The sequence below is a fragment of the Strigops habroptila genome, chromosome Z (assembly GCF_004027225.2).
Source record: "Strigops habroptila isolate Jane chromosome Z, bStrHab1.2.pri, whole genome shotgun sequence".
Classification (NCBI taxonomy): Eukaryota; Metazoa; Chordata; class Aves; order Psittaciformes; family Psittacidae; genus Strigops; species Strigops habroptila.
In genome coordinates, this window is record NC_044302.2 from 703,896 (window position 1) to 717,527 (window position 13,632).

General features: G+C 41.7%; 1 long non-coding RNA gene across 3 annotated transcripts in view; it reads left to right on the forward strand.

The window, feature by feature from the left end:
* Positions 1–13,632, forward strand: part of LOC115601283 — a 136,857-nt gene that overhangs the window by 89,594 nt on the left and 33,631 nt on the right. Inside the window, exons 6-8 of one of the 3 annotated variants that reach the window (XR_003989293.1) lie at positions 4,178–4,277; positions 10,464–10,529; positions 11,791–12,728. This is a non-coding gene — a long non-coding RNA (uncharacterized LOC115601283). Of the gene's footprint in view, positions 1–4,177; positions 4,278–10,463; positions 10,530–11,790; positions 12,729–13,632 lie in introns of those variants that run through there. The other 2 variants (XR_003989295.2, XR_003989294.1) reach the window with 2 other exon arrangements.

A 13,632-nucleotide genomic window follows, 5' to 3' on the forward strand; every position in this document is an offset into this window, starting at 1 on the left:
TGGAAGACTTGTTTATGCTGGGGCTGACTGAGTTAATGTAGTTACATAATGTGAGTAGTATAATTTTTTAACTGTATTTAATATTCAACAATAGGCTTTTAGTTGCATATATTCTGAAGAGCACACAGAAGTGACAGGCTTACCAAGATGGTGTCACCGGGCACTCACTGCTGCGGATTTTTGAAGTCCTCGGTGTTCTCCACTGCTCGGTTGTGGTGCTCCAATGCTGCCTGTGAAGCTGAAGGCAGGGCTACTGCACTTAATTATTTTTTTTCCCTGAAGAGATAAAAACAGGCTACACGTGCTGTTGAACCTCAGTCTCACCTTTCAACCCTCCAGCTGATGCCAGACCTCAGGCTTAGTCTATATAATTGAAAACAAAAATGTGACAGAAATTTTTTCCGAGGAAAAATTTCCCTATTGAGGATGGAAACGGGAGCATCCTTTCCATCCACACCTGCTGCATGAGGCAGACTGCTGAAGCCAGCAGTTCACCCTGGGACAACGCAAGGGGCACTCTTGTGCAGGTCTGCATGCAAGGTAAAGCCAGTCAGCTCATGATCGTATAGAATCACACAAACTACACAGAGCACGTTTTGACTTAATGGTGGTTTTGTTTAAGGAATCAAAACGGGCAATATCCTCAATTCTGTCCTGGCTTACACCTAATTGAAACGTGCACACTACATTTTCTGAGAGTGTTTTTCTGCTCTCTTGGGAAGGAATAGGGGTCTTGAGTTAACTTTATTTCATATACCTACACCCCTGTTATCACAGAGTGTTCAAATTTAAAAGACAAACCTACATTTTTTTGATTCACACAAAGATAAAAATCACTTTTCATCTTCAGTATCTGGAAGATGTCAGCTCAAAATGCTGTCAGATGCAGGAAAAAAGTGAATTGCATCTAAAAGTGCCTATATTTTCATTCCAGAAATAATGTTATCTCACTATTCTCATTTCATCATCATTTCTCGAAGCACTGTAACTCACTGTGTAGTGAGCACAAGTCACATGATGCTTTATTTGTATCTCCTTGTATTTCTCATACAGTAATTTACCCCTAATGAATTATAATCAGTGCAGTTGTTAAAGTTGATATTTGAGGGTATACTTTAAACTAACCTTTTTCAGAGTATTTTGCATGAAGTCTCAGATGGTCACAGGGCAGAAGCAGGAAAGTTCATGAATATGTCTTTAAAAACCCAAATTTTCTTTTGAGTTTTCGTCCAAACTCGAGGTAAAGGCTGCCCTTGTGTGGGGCTCTGCCCATGGTACAACAGCGGGGGCACGTCCCACCATGCTTCCAGCAGGTCCCAGTGGTCCCAGCCTGTCACAGGCCTGGCTGCTGCTCTGGGCTCTGGGCCAGCTCTGCTAGGGTCAGGTACGAGACACTGGCCATGGGAGTGCAGCAGGGCTGAGGTAGTGCATTTTCTGAAGGAGCTCTGTAGTGTGAGGGCTGTGAGTGTTGGAGAAAAAGTATGTTTATGAAGGAAAGAAAGAGGGGGGCAAAGACCTATTTCACCCTGGGGAAATCATCTCATCTGTAGGGCACGGGACAGTTTCTTTACATCTGTGTGAAATCACACCTGTACACTGAGGTGCGAAAGAGAGTAACGAAACCGCCCTTCCTCTAGGAGGGCAGTGGGAACCTTGAGGAAACCCCAGCTCCATGAGTGGAGGCTGATGGAGCAAAGCACATGGGCACAAGCTGTGTCCTTTATGTGGCTGTAAGGTGACACTGGCATTTCACTCTAGTACTGCCAGACCTGGTCTGACGGCTTAGAACAGCTCTGACTTTGTCTGTGCTTGGTCTTTCTCTAAGCTAAAATTGAACTACTTGGATTTGGTTGAAGCACAAAATATTCTGGCCAGCCTTTATTCTGTTTGAAGCACTTACTTCATGTATTCCCAGCCCTAGTTTAGATGTCTAGTAAGGATCTACTGATGAGCTCAGGGACACTTCAGAACTCATTGGACTAAGATTAATTATCTATAACTGACTGTTAGAAGAGAATGAGTTGTTAAATTTCTCTCATACCATGTTAAGTAAAAGTTAATATTTTGAACAGAATGGGAATGAGACCATAGGAAATTTTTCTAAAGCTATAAAATTACATGTAGAATGAAGGACTGACTTAAAACTAAAAATTTTAGAAGGGGAAAAAAAAAAAAGGAAAAGACTCAAGACAAGTTGAATGTGGAAATAGAATGGCTATTTGATCTGAAGTAAATTTAACACAACAAATCTAGAGTCATTTAAATATTGTGGTCAAGTACAACTTTGTAGCTATGTAAGAGTTGCAGCCTGCTATTTTAATAGATACAGAAAACTATACAGAAAACTAGTAGGCAAAAATAATAGGAAAACACAACTGGAGTTTGGAAGTAATATTTTTGAACATGCTATTCATAAGAATGAAATGTACATTTAGAGTCATATGCAAGCCCAATAAGTATGCTTAGCAGCTCCAAACATCTTCAGTGTCATGGCAAAATCTTATGCTTGAGTGATGGATATTCTCAAACACTGTAGATACCACCTTCTTTCTCAGATGACACACAAATATCTCCTCACCAGAACCTCCTGGCCCAGCTCCTCAGCTTCAGGCACTGTTTCTTTCAGTTTAAAAATCAAAATGATTGGTCCCCAAGCCTCCTAAAAGAGGTTTTTTTTTTTTTAGGAGAGTAGGGTTTACTCAATGGAGAAATGTTTACCTTGTGAAATGCTGTCTCAATCACACCTCTGTTTGCTCTTGCCCTGGGTGTATCAAGCAGTATGTAATGGTGTCCTTGAGGGTCTCCATGAGGATGCTGGCTGTGAAGAGCCATGGAGGTGATAGAACATGCAGAATGGGAAGAGGTTGCCTTGGAAGTGGGCTGGTCTTGCTGTCACGTACAGGAGCTATGCAAAGTCTAACCCAGCGCTGTCATTCCTCCCTATGACACTGAATTCAGCACTGCCAATCCAATGTGATTCAGTTGACTGAAATTTTTTAAAGTTCAAGTCAACCAGGTTCTGTATTCTAACATAGAGGTGACAATCTCTTTTGTGTTGGGTCTTAACCTGAACTAAAACGTACTATAAAAAAACGTAATTATTTTTGTGAGTACTGACCATTAGATCTCCTCTATCAGAATATTACTGCGATATCAGTTGGTTTTTTTTTTTTCATTGGAACTTTTTGTCACTCTAGTTTTAGACATTGCTCACCTAAAATATCATGACTGATAAAAACAAGCTGTTCAGTTTTCATTCTCTCCTTTTTCACCATCACTTACATTTTGCTTCAGTTTAGAAAAGCACATTAAACTTACTGACAGTATTCCTTTTTACTGCGCTTGATGTGCCTAATGATAAATGCTGCTTCACTCTCACTGCATGAAATAGATTCATGATCTTTGTTACTCCTCATATATCCTGAACCCAGGACAATCGTACAAGAAGAAATAAGTAGGTGATAAACAAGACCAGTGGGTGAGGGGGCTGAGATGGTTTGCCAGGCTGAGTCAGAACCTTTCAGGTATTGTGACCTCAAGGAAGGGATAATAGGAAAAAAATGTCCTGTTTCTCCTGTCCTGAAATCTCTCCAGACCTAGAAGGGGAGGTTATTTTCAAAACTAAATATGATTTGTGTTGTATGAGGTCAGAGTTCAGGATTCTTTAACAGCCAGATTTTCCATTGACCTCAAAGAGAGCTTTGTAGGAGAAGGGACTGTGGGATTCACAGTGAGTGATTTCTGTTCCTTTTTTACTAAGGGAAAGTCTTGGCTGCCTGACACTCTGCATTCTGCTGAAATACTGGTTCATCATTTACAGAGTAAATGTACTGTTTAATATTAAAGAAATGATTCAGTATTTTAGTAGCAAAGTTCTTTCAGATTATTAACTAGCATTATAATTTCTGTTCTACTGGTGTCACAAATGAAGTTCTGCAGGCTGGTCATGACCAATTAGTAATAGGTTGAGCCTTAAAAAGGCTCATTTTAATAATTTTTACTATCTAGTTTTCAGTTTTTCAGTCCTTTGGCACTCAGCATTGACCACTGGGCATTTTTCAGCGTTTAAAAGTACTGCTTAAGCAGGGTTCTTACCAGTAGTAAGGTCTCCAAGATTGTATATCCTTATGCAGTAATTTATCATTCGTATCTTACATATAAAATCTTTCTTAATCAGTGTGTGATGCATAGTGGTACATTTGGGTGACTCCAGCTGGAAAGGAATCCAGTGGCATTTGGGAAAGATGCTCTTCTTGAACAAGTTTGCACACTGGAAGGTGAGTCAACTAAAAAGGAGAAGGGGGGATAGTCAAGTTAAATTGGTAGTTGACAAACATTTATTATTGGGAGGTATTAATATATTTAATGTTTAACTATGTACTGCTGTGTTCTAGTATTTTTTCCATGTACTTCAATACTTTATGAAACTTTTTAAAGTAAGTTGCTTTTCTACAAACTTGCATCATAATTAGTAGCAAATACAGTGGCACATATCATCCTAAATATCAGAATGTGAAGAGCAAACCAAATTGGAGGTACCTGTTGGTTTTCAAAATACCGTTTTAATTCAGAAGAAAGGGCTTGACTGATGAGAAGGGGTTTTTGTGGGGTAAGAAGGGCAATTCATTTTGGTTCCTGCATCAAGGAATTAGCCAGGCTTCCTCCTCTTACAGCTGTGACAAATGGTTCTTACAGTAACACTAGTGGGAATAAACTATTTACAGATAATGTGAAAAAAGAAAGAAGATAAATCACTTCTGATAGTAGAGCTAGAGAAATTTTTAGCCAAAAGTGAAAATGGATATTTATGATGGTTCCAAGGAAGCCTTTAAGCTGTCTGTTCCATTTTCTCCCCGCTGTCTGGTATACATGATGCTGTAAAAACATGCATGCTTTCTGTGATAGCAGTGTCATTCAGAATTAAGATTTCTGGTCTGTTAGCAGGAGCACATGCATGGTTACACGGCTGGGCAGACACTGAAGCCTGCATTTCCCAGTGCGGCATCTACTGGGCAATGTGCTTGACTGTCTGACATGCCAGGTGCCCATTCTCCTGTCCCTGTTCAAGTGATAACCTTTTCTCCCTGCTGATAGCAGATTGGCCTCACCTTTAGAGGTTTGCTAAATTGTTACAAAAATGATAAAATACGACATTAAGATTTTTTGATATTAAATTCAATATTAACATAAACATAATCCCAGAGCAGAATCTTTTTTCTAAGGAGGCTGTCACCTAGGCTGTCTCCTTCCCTGATTCTGTGCTGCCCTGGGAGAACTGCACCTCTAACTTGGACAGTCTGTGGGTACAGCTGCCCAGGCTGCCACCTCCACGGAGCACTTCTATTTTCCTACTGCTTGTGCTGTGGTAGATTGCCTGAAAGACTTCATTCTGAGTCTGGGCCTCTAGCCAAAATAAAATCCAAAGACACATCAAAGGGCTTCCCCAGAGGATCACCAAATATTACATTTAAAAAGAACAGAGAGAAGTTTCTTTTCTGGAACCCAAGGATATGTATGAAGAATATTATCAGAGATTTGGAAATCCTGGGAAAAATATTTCATTGGACAAATACATGTAGTTGCCAAGCTTAAAAAAAGGGCATCTAGGTAGCAGCATGCTGCAGGAAGACCTTCAGCCATTAAAACTAGATTAATAGAGAAGATGATAATTGCAGAAGGAGATGGAATTATATTGTGAATAATCCGAAAAGCATGGCATTGACAAGACAGGTTGAGAAGTGCAAGCGAGAGATGATTTTGTAGAGCTTGACTGAGAATCAATTTGCATTTGGAGCAGGGAGCTCCCAAAGGAGTTTGTGTGACAGAAACTGAAAAGACAGCAGAATGGCAAAAGTCTGTTGGTCTGTCAACTTGACGTTTCCTGTGCTACTGACCAGGCATGCAGTGGGTGAGCGGGGCAGGGACCTGGGAAAGCACCAGCAGCAGCAGGAACACTGTGGTATGTTTCCTGAAATAGTGTCAGCAATTTAATCTGAGAGCAAAAATGGATGTAACTTGTCCAGGAGGACCAAAAAGGGGAATTCTGGGAGTTTAAAAACAGAAACAGAACTACGGTTTTTCTTGGGAATTTTCTGTTATGTAACATTTTCATTGACTTTGTGACAGTCAACACTGGAACACTATTAATGTTCCAGACAGATAGTCAAGAGCCCTTTTTTGAGGGAAAGGGAATGTAACATAACCTAATCTCCCTGCAATCCCTCGGTTCTGTCAGTACAAAACCAAATGTGCAGTACCTGTGGAAGAAGTCTGGCTGGCTGGAGGGTGATACTACTCAGGGTAGATGTAGGTGATAAGTTTGAGGTTCTGGTGTAAGCCAGCAGGTGAGCTATGCACTAGTTTGTTTTGTTCAGTGCTGATAAATTGGTGTTGGGCAGCAAACTGGAATCTGTCAGACTCCTTAGCTCTGAGTGCAAGAGCCTGGGAAAAACATGAGATCACAATGCTGGATAGCATTGTGATCTCATGGATGTCTCTCTGGTTATAGAATTGGAGATTTAACAAGCTCAGGATTTGCCTCTTCCAGAGTAGGTGTTAATTACACCCTCAGAAATGTTACAGAGTGAATCTGCTCACCGACGAGATTGGCTCCGACGAGATTGGCTCCTCTTGAGCAATGGTGTTGCAGTCTTACTATGTCACTTACTCTTGTAATCTGTCTCCAGTGTACGAAATACTGCACCAAATTGAACAGTCGTCTGCAACCAAATTATCAGGCAAATGTGCATGAAAAGCAAATACAAAAGGCTGTGAATCAGTTTTGATTCTTAACTTGCCTAAATCTTTGGAAATATAATCAGAAAAAGTGTTTCAGAGTGCTGGCAGAAACATGAAAGGCTCATGAAGTTACTTGGCGGACAGTCTTCGATATCTATAGGGTCTGCTTATACCTTTTCTTCTGTTCATCTGTCTGTTCATAAAAACTGCTGTTCTCTGTCCAGAGTTTTTCAGATGTTTCTATTCCATATCTAAATTTTAATGCTTGTTTTCTCTCTCCTCTGGAGTGTTCAGGGTGCCTGATCTCTTAACAAGCTGGCACACTGGTACAAGAAGGTGTAACCTTTTTCTGCAGTATTAACAGCAGTGTAGTTATTGACATCGCTGAGTGGGATTTAGCACTACACAGCACTGCAGTACAGAGACATAACCTGCCCAAAGATAGAGACCTATTCTAGCATAGGGTGCTGTCTTTTGTATTGAACTGTAATGTGTGAACCCGAGAACAAGCAGGTTCCACCTAGTAATGTCTAATAACTACAGTGTCTCTTCAGAGACTGTAGTTATGAGATTACATTAAAGTGAAACTATACTTAATTTATACAATTCATATTTACTTATATTTATTTGCAGGCAGTTTTGAAACATGGTAATACAAAAATATGTGTGTTAATTTACCATTCAGCATGTGGTATGAATTTTAATTCTGTGAGCTGGCCACAGATTATGCGGGTTTGCTGCAACCCTTAAGGCTGCAGATTCAGAACCATAGAATCATTGAATGACTAGGGTTCGAAAGGAACTTAAGACCATGTAGTTCCAACCCCTGCCATGAGCAGGAACGCCTCACACCGTACCATGTCACTCAAGGCTTTGTGCAACCTGGCCTTGAACATTGCCAGCGATGGAGCATTTACCACTTCTTTGGGCAACATGTGCCAGTGCCTCACCACCCTCACAGTAAAGAACTTCTAACCTGAACTTCCCCTGTTTAAGCTTAAACTCATCACCCCTTGTCCTATCACTACAGGCCCTACTGAAAAGTCCCTCTCCGGCAAACCTGTAGGCCTCCTTCAGATACTGCAAGCTGCTCTGAGGTCTCCACGCAGCCTTCTCTTCTCCAGGCTGAACAGCCCCAACTTTCTCAGCCTGTCTTCATACGGGAGGTGCTCCAGCCCCTGATCATCCTCGTGGCCTCCTCTGGACTTGCTCCAACAGCTCCATGTCCTTTTTATGTTGAGGACACCAGAACTGCACACAGTACTCCAAGCAAGGTCTCACGAGAGCAGAGTAGAGGGGCAGGATCACCTCCTTTGACCTGCTGCTCACGCTTCTTTTGATGCAGCCCAGCATACGGGGGATTTCTGAGCTCAAGCGCACGCTGAAGCTGGATCATGTTCAGTTTCTCGTGGACCAACACCCCCAAGTCCTTCTCCACAGGGCTGCTCTGAATCTCTTCTCTGCCCAAAATGTGATTGCCCCAACCCAGGTGTAGGACCTTGCACTTGGCTTGGTTGAACTTCCTGAGGTTGACAATGGCCCTCTCAAGAGTGTCAACGTCCCTCTGGATCCCCTCCCTTCCCTTCAGTGTATCAACTTCTTGTGGTTTAAGCCTAGTCAGTAACTCGGAACCACGCAGCCACTCGCTCACTATCCCCCTTCTTCTTCGCCCCACTCCCGGAGGGTTGGGGAGGAGAATCAAAAGAATGTAACTCCCACGGGTTGAGATAAGAGCAGTCCAGTAACTAACGTATAATACAAAACCACTACTGCTACCACCAATGATAATAATGATAAGGGAAATAACAAGGGGAGAGGATACAATTGCTCACCACCCGCCGAGCGATACCCAGCCCGGCCCAAGCAGTGATCTGGGCCTTCCGGGTAACTCCCCCCGGTTTATATACTGGGCATGACGTGCTGTGGTATGGAATACCCCTTTGGCTAGTTTGGGTCAGGTGTCCTGTCTCTGCTTCCTCCCGGCTTCCCCTCCTCCCTGGCAGAGCATGAGGCTGAGAAAGTCCTTGATCGGAGTAAACATTACTTAGCAACAACTAAAAACATCGGTGTTATCGGCGTTGTTCCCAGGCTAAAAGTCAAAACCACAGCACTGCACCAGCTACTAAGATGGAGAAAAAATGACTGCTAGAGCTGAACCCAGGACATAACCGAACCACACATCTTGGTGTTATCGGCAAACTTGCTGAGGGTGTATCAATCCCACTGTCCCTGTCGCTGACAAAGATGTTGAACAAGATTGGTCCCAACGCCAATCCCTAAGGGACACCTCTAATTACTGTTTCCAACTGGACATTGAGCCGTTGACCACAAGTCTTTGCGTGCTGCCATCCAGCCAATTCTTTAGCCACCGAGTGGTCCATCCATCAAATCGATGTCTCTCCAGTTTAGAGACAAGGATGTAGTGAGGGACAGAGTCAAACTGTTGACTGCTCTGCCCCGTCCATCAGTTCCGTAGCCCCATCATAAAAGGCCACCAAATGGGTCCGACAGGATTTCCTCTTAGTGAAGCCATGTTGGCTGTCACCAACCACCTCATTGTTTTTCATGTGCCTTAGCGTGCTTTCCAAGAGAATGTGCTCCAGGATTTTGCCAGGAACAGAGGTGAGACTGACTGGTCTGTAATTCCCCTGTTCTTCCCTTTTGTCCTTCTTGAAAATGGGGGTTATATTGCCCTTTTTTCAGTCAAGGATGTCGTGCTGGCTTGATCCTTTAAATTATTGACCTGCTTTTTGCTATTTGTCAAAATGGAGGCTGTTGCCTTAAAGCAATGTCTGGGTTTGCAAAAATGAGCCAGGATCCTTGCTCAGCTCCAGACTTCCTGGGGGAACACAGGAAAAAATACTTGTTCTAGAGAACATACTTTGGCATCTTACAGTATGGATCGGCATTGATGCAGTTCTCACAAGCATGACTCTAAAGGAGTGTCTGTTTTTTTTTTTGAATTTCATTTCTTTAATTTTGGACCCTCATTCCCACCCATGAAATGAACAGGTGACTCTGTCATGCCTTACAGGAATGTTATAAGCACAAATACAGCGTAAGGCCTGTGTATCAAATTTCTCCACAGAAGACTTGCAATTTTTCAATTTGAAATTTCGCCCTGCGAAAAGGTTGCTGCCGTCACCATTGCTCACAGCGAGGAACGTGTTTGTATACAGGGTTAGGGGAAAAACACTTTTTATGTTGGGTATGTAGATTACAAAGGCTTGTTGTAGTTTGAGTCTAGAAAGTCACTACAGAACATTGCAGATGAAGAAAATATAAGCCTTCGATTTCTCGTGTTTCTGGGAAGTGCGCAGCGGGGCTGCACACTGCAGGGGCTCCTGTGGCTGCTAGCGTTGCTCTCAGTGGCAGGTTACGTGGTGCAGTTCCCCCTTGTTCATCAAACTGTACTGTGAGACCTCGATTTTCAGATTTCAGTGCTCAGATAAGCAGCCTGTTTTGAATACATAATTGGTTTTCCTGAGGGTATTTCTCTTTGGCACTTTAAGAAGGATTTAAATGTCTCTAACCTGCACATGTATAATCATCATGCTTAAACACCATGTTAACACATCTGCGTTGGCTGCAGGTTAGGTGTTTTTGGTCGGCTGTCAAGTGTGCTGGGGTACCAGTCGTTACTCATTTGTGGATTTGCAGCTCAGATTACAGTGTCTCAAATGTCTGCTGTGAATTTAAATTCAATCTTATGTTCTTTCTTTTAGGGGTGTGGAAGGAGAAGCGGAGCAGGGAAATAGCGATAAGGTGTACCACTGTATGAAAACATGCTTGTGAGTAATTTGGATGTAAAACTGGAACAGATTTTGCAAGATAAAATTTTGTCAATGTGTTTTCAACAGCTGTAGACGTTTACATTTTTCTGTTCGTTTGTTCACTACTTTGCCATATTCTTATATGTATCTGTAGCCATTCACATATACTAATCAGCTGTCATCTTAGGCCTCTGGCAGGACAATCACTTAATTAATGCAGGCCTTCAGCAGGATGATCACTTACAATTAAATTCTTTACTCTTGTTAAACTTCATAGATGATTGAATTCTAGCTTTTGATCTTCAGTATTTCTGTTGATTTACACCCAAAATTTTTCTCACTGGATTTTAACAAGTGAAGTGACCTTTTCAGCTGGTGTGCTCATGACCGTATTCACCCAAGCATTAAAGGACCGTGGCTTCCTTGTAGTACAAGTCCTTGTAAATGGAGATGTAAGAGTTTTCATGTGAACACATTACCCCAGGGGACACTCCAGGTTGTTGTTCCAGTACAGGTGAGGTCAGGGAATGACAGAAGCTCTGTCACCAGCATGTGGCACACACATGTATAAAATTTGGTGGAGGCCTGGAAAATGTTGCTGGAAGAAAAGAAGAGGCGAGCAGCGGTCGTGGAGCAGCTCTGTTCACACAAGAATCCAACACATTATGGTTTCATCACTGCTTTGGGTTTCTTTTCTGAGTGTTTCTCTACAATTTCTTCTTTCAATATGAATTTGTGATGGCTTTCCTGTTCCTTTTCCATGGCTATGCCTGATCTTGTGTTAAGTAGCTTTCATTTAAGAGGAAAGTGAAACATGTTTTATGTGTTCATGTGTCTTTGCCAGCTGATCAATGCATTCTGCAGACCTGTACCTTCCACAAACGACCCCAGACAAGGGACCCATGAGATTACACAAAAATTATTAATCATATTTGGCATTTGTCAAGTACAAAATTACATATATTCCATCAATCAGAAATTACCATATGGTATGTATACCCTGGCCTCGGAATATGTTATATGCATGATCTTTGCTGGCTAGTCCTGAATGAATAATAGTTACAGGTGCTGTCTCAGAAATCTGAGTAATTCTCAGTGCCTTTTCATTTTCCTGATCTTAATTAAATCTGTGACTGAAGAGGACACATGATGAGAATGGAAAAAATCACCTTTTATAAACCAAAATCAATGATATGAAATCAAACTGATGAGGATAAGTGTGTTTCATATACAGGCTATTAAGGACACACTCTCTGCCCCTCCTTTTTTGTTTAATCAGTGGAAGGGACAGACTCACTGTTCAGCTCTGAAGCAAACAGAGGTGGATTCTCCAGCTCTCACAGAGGTCTCTTGTGCTGAAAGAGCTACACTGCATCTGCTTTTCTGAGAACTGCATTGTGCTTCCCAAAGCTCCATCGTTTTCTTTTCCACCCCTCCTCACTGAACCACATAGCTATGAATTTGTGATATGGTGCTGTATCGTTTGTAGGAGAAATCACACAGAAATTGCTGATTCCAGTGGATTAGGCTCATCTAAACCTCGCTTGAACAAAGGACATGTAGAAGTTTGCAGAAGCTGCTTCTTGTGATTTGACAGTGTCTTTAGATCAACTGATGCAACTTTTCAGCATGCTCAGAGCTGTCTGCTGGTACAAATCAGGCACCACTGCATTAGTCTAGCTTGAATCCAGCGCATGGAGGAGGAGAGTTCTACCCAGTGCTGGGATTTTGCCAAGTTTGGGGAATTAAGATAGAAAGTGGTTTATTGTAAATCAAGTTGATTATATGCTGTTATAGTAAGCAACAAGCAAAGTTCACTTGATAAACATTTAAGTATGGGAAGAGCAAACTAATAACATCATGTGCAGTGGAGATCCTGGTTTTCTTAGGGCTCTCACTGAAGGTGAGTTTCCCTTTGAGAGCTTCAGATGGGCCTTGTGGTACCTGGCAAATATTTTGCTCTGTATTAGAATTCAGGGTGCAGCTTTCATGCATCTAGGGGAAGACTGATCCTTTATTAGTTTAAAGTACCATAGGTAGGTTAACTTTTCCCCCTTGCAGATCCCCTCTATGCCACTATATGAGATATGGAAGCAGCAGCTACAGTCTCTGTCACTCAGCAAATGTATTACAAATGAAAGGAATTGATGTTTTGAGCATTTTGTTCTTGTGTTGTTGTAATGTAGAGCATCATATATTTAGTAAATATGTGAAGATATGAACACCACAAAGTCAGTGAAGTTTGAGATCTCTGAATTTTTATCTGGATTCAAAGTCAAACGTTGCCTGTGAGTATGTGTGGTTGAATAAAGCAGGGATTTTCATGTCCCAGCCCAGGAAACATTAGCACTGCAAGGCTGGGGCTCAGGATCAGGAGTAAGGAGTTACAGGCTCCTTCCCCAGCCTCTCTTGGTCCTAGGGAGAATGTGCGGGTGGCTCCTGCTGAATGTGTTTGAATGGGAATGGCATCATATTTCATAGCAATACCAGATCCAAAAGTAGGCCAAGGAGAAAGATCTTAAACTAATTTAGTTTCTAGGGGAAAATTTAATTTTAAACATGGACTATAATAAGAAATAAAATGACCATCAGATATGTATCATTATATAATCAGTGTCAGCTTTGCTACTGCAGATTAACTGCTATTACCTATCTGTTGAAAGTCAAGGTTGAAAAGGCTTATTGTTGTTCAGCTGACTTCAAAAAAGCAATATTGTAGGAATATGTATAGTATATTTTTACTGTACGTGCTATATTGTCAGTGCTGCTGTGTATCCATGTGCATGAGTGCTTGAGGGCACAATGCATTTGGACAGTGCCCTTAATGACAGGCTTTAACTGGGTCAGCCCTGAAGTGGTCAGGCAGTTGGACCAGATGATCCTTGCAGGTCCTTTCCAGCTGAAACAGTCTATTCTATTCTTAATGCCTGTCAGAGTAGTTCCAATTCTTAATTGCTCTTGAGTTTGGGAATAATGAGTTAATAAAAACGTTTGATGCCAAGTTCCTAAGAAAAGTTTAAGGGAGGCTCTTCAGGCAGATTCATTTTGAGCTAGGTTTTCCTTTCTAGATTTTATGGAAATCTGGTAATACTGATGAATGAAAATCTGTTTCTATAGTGGA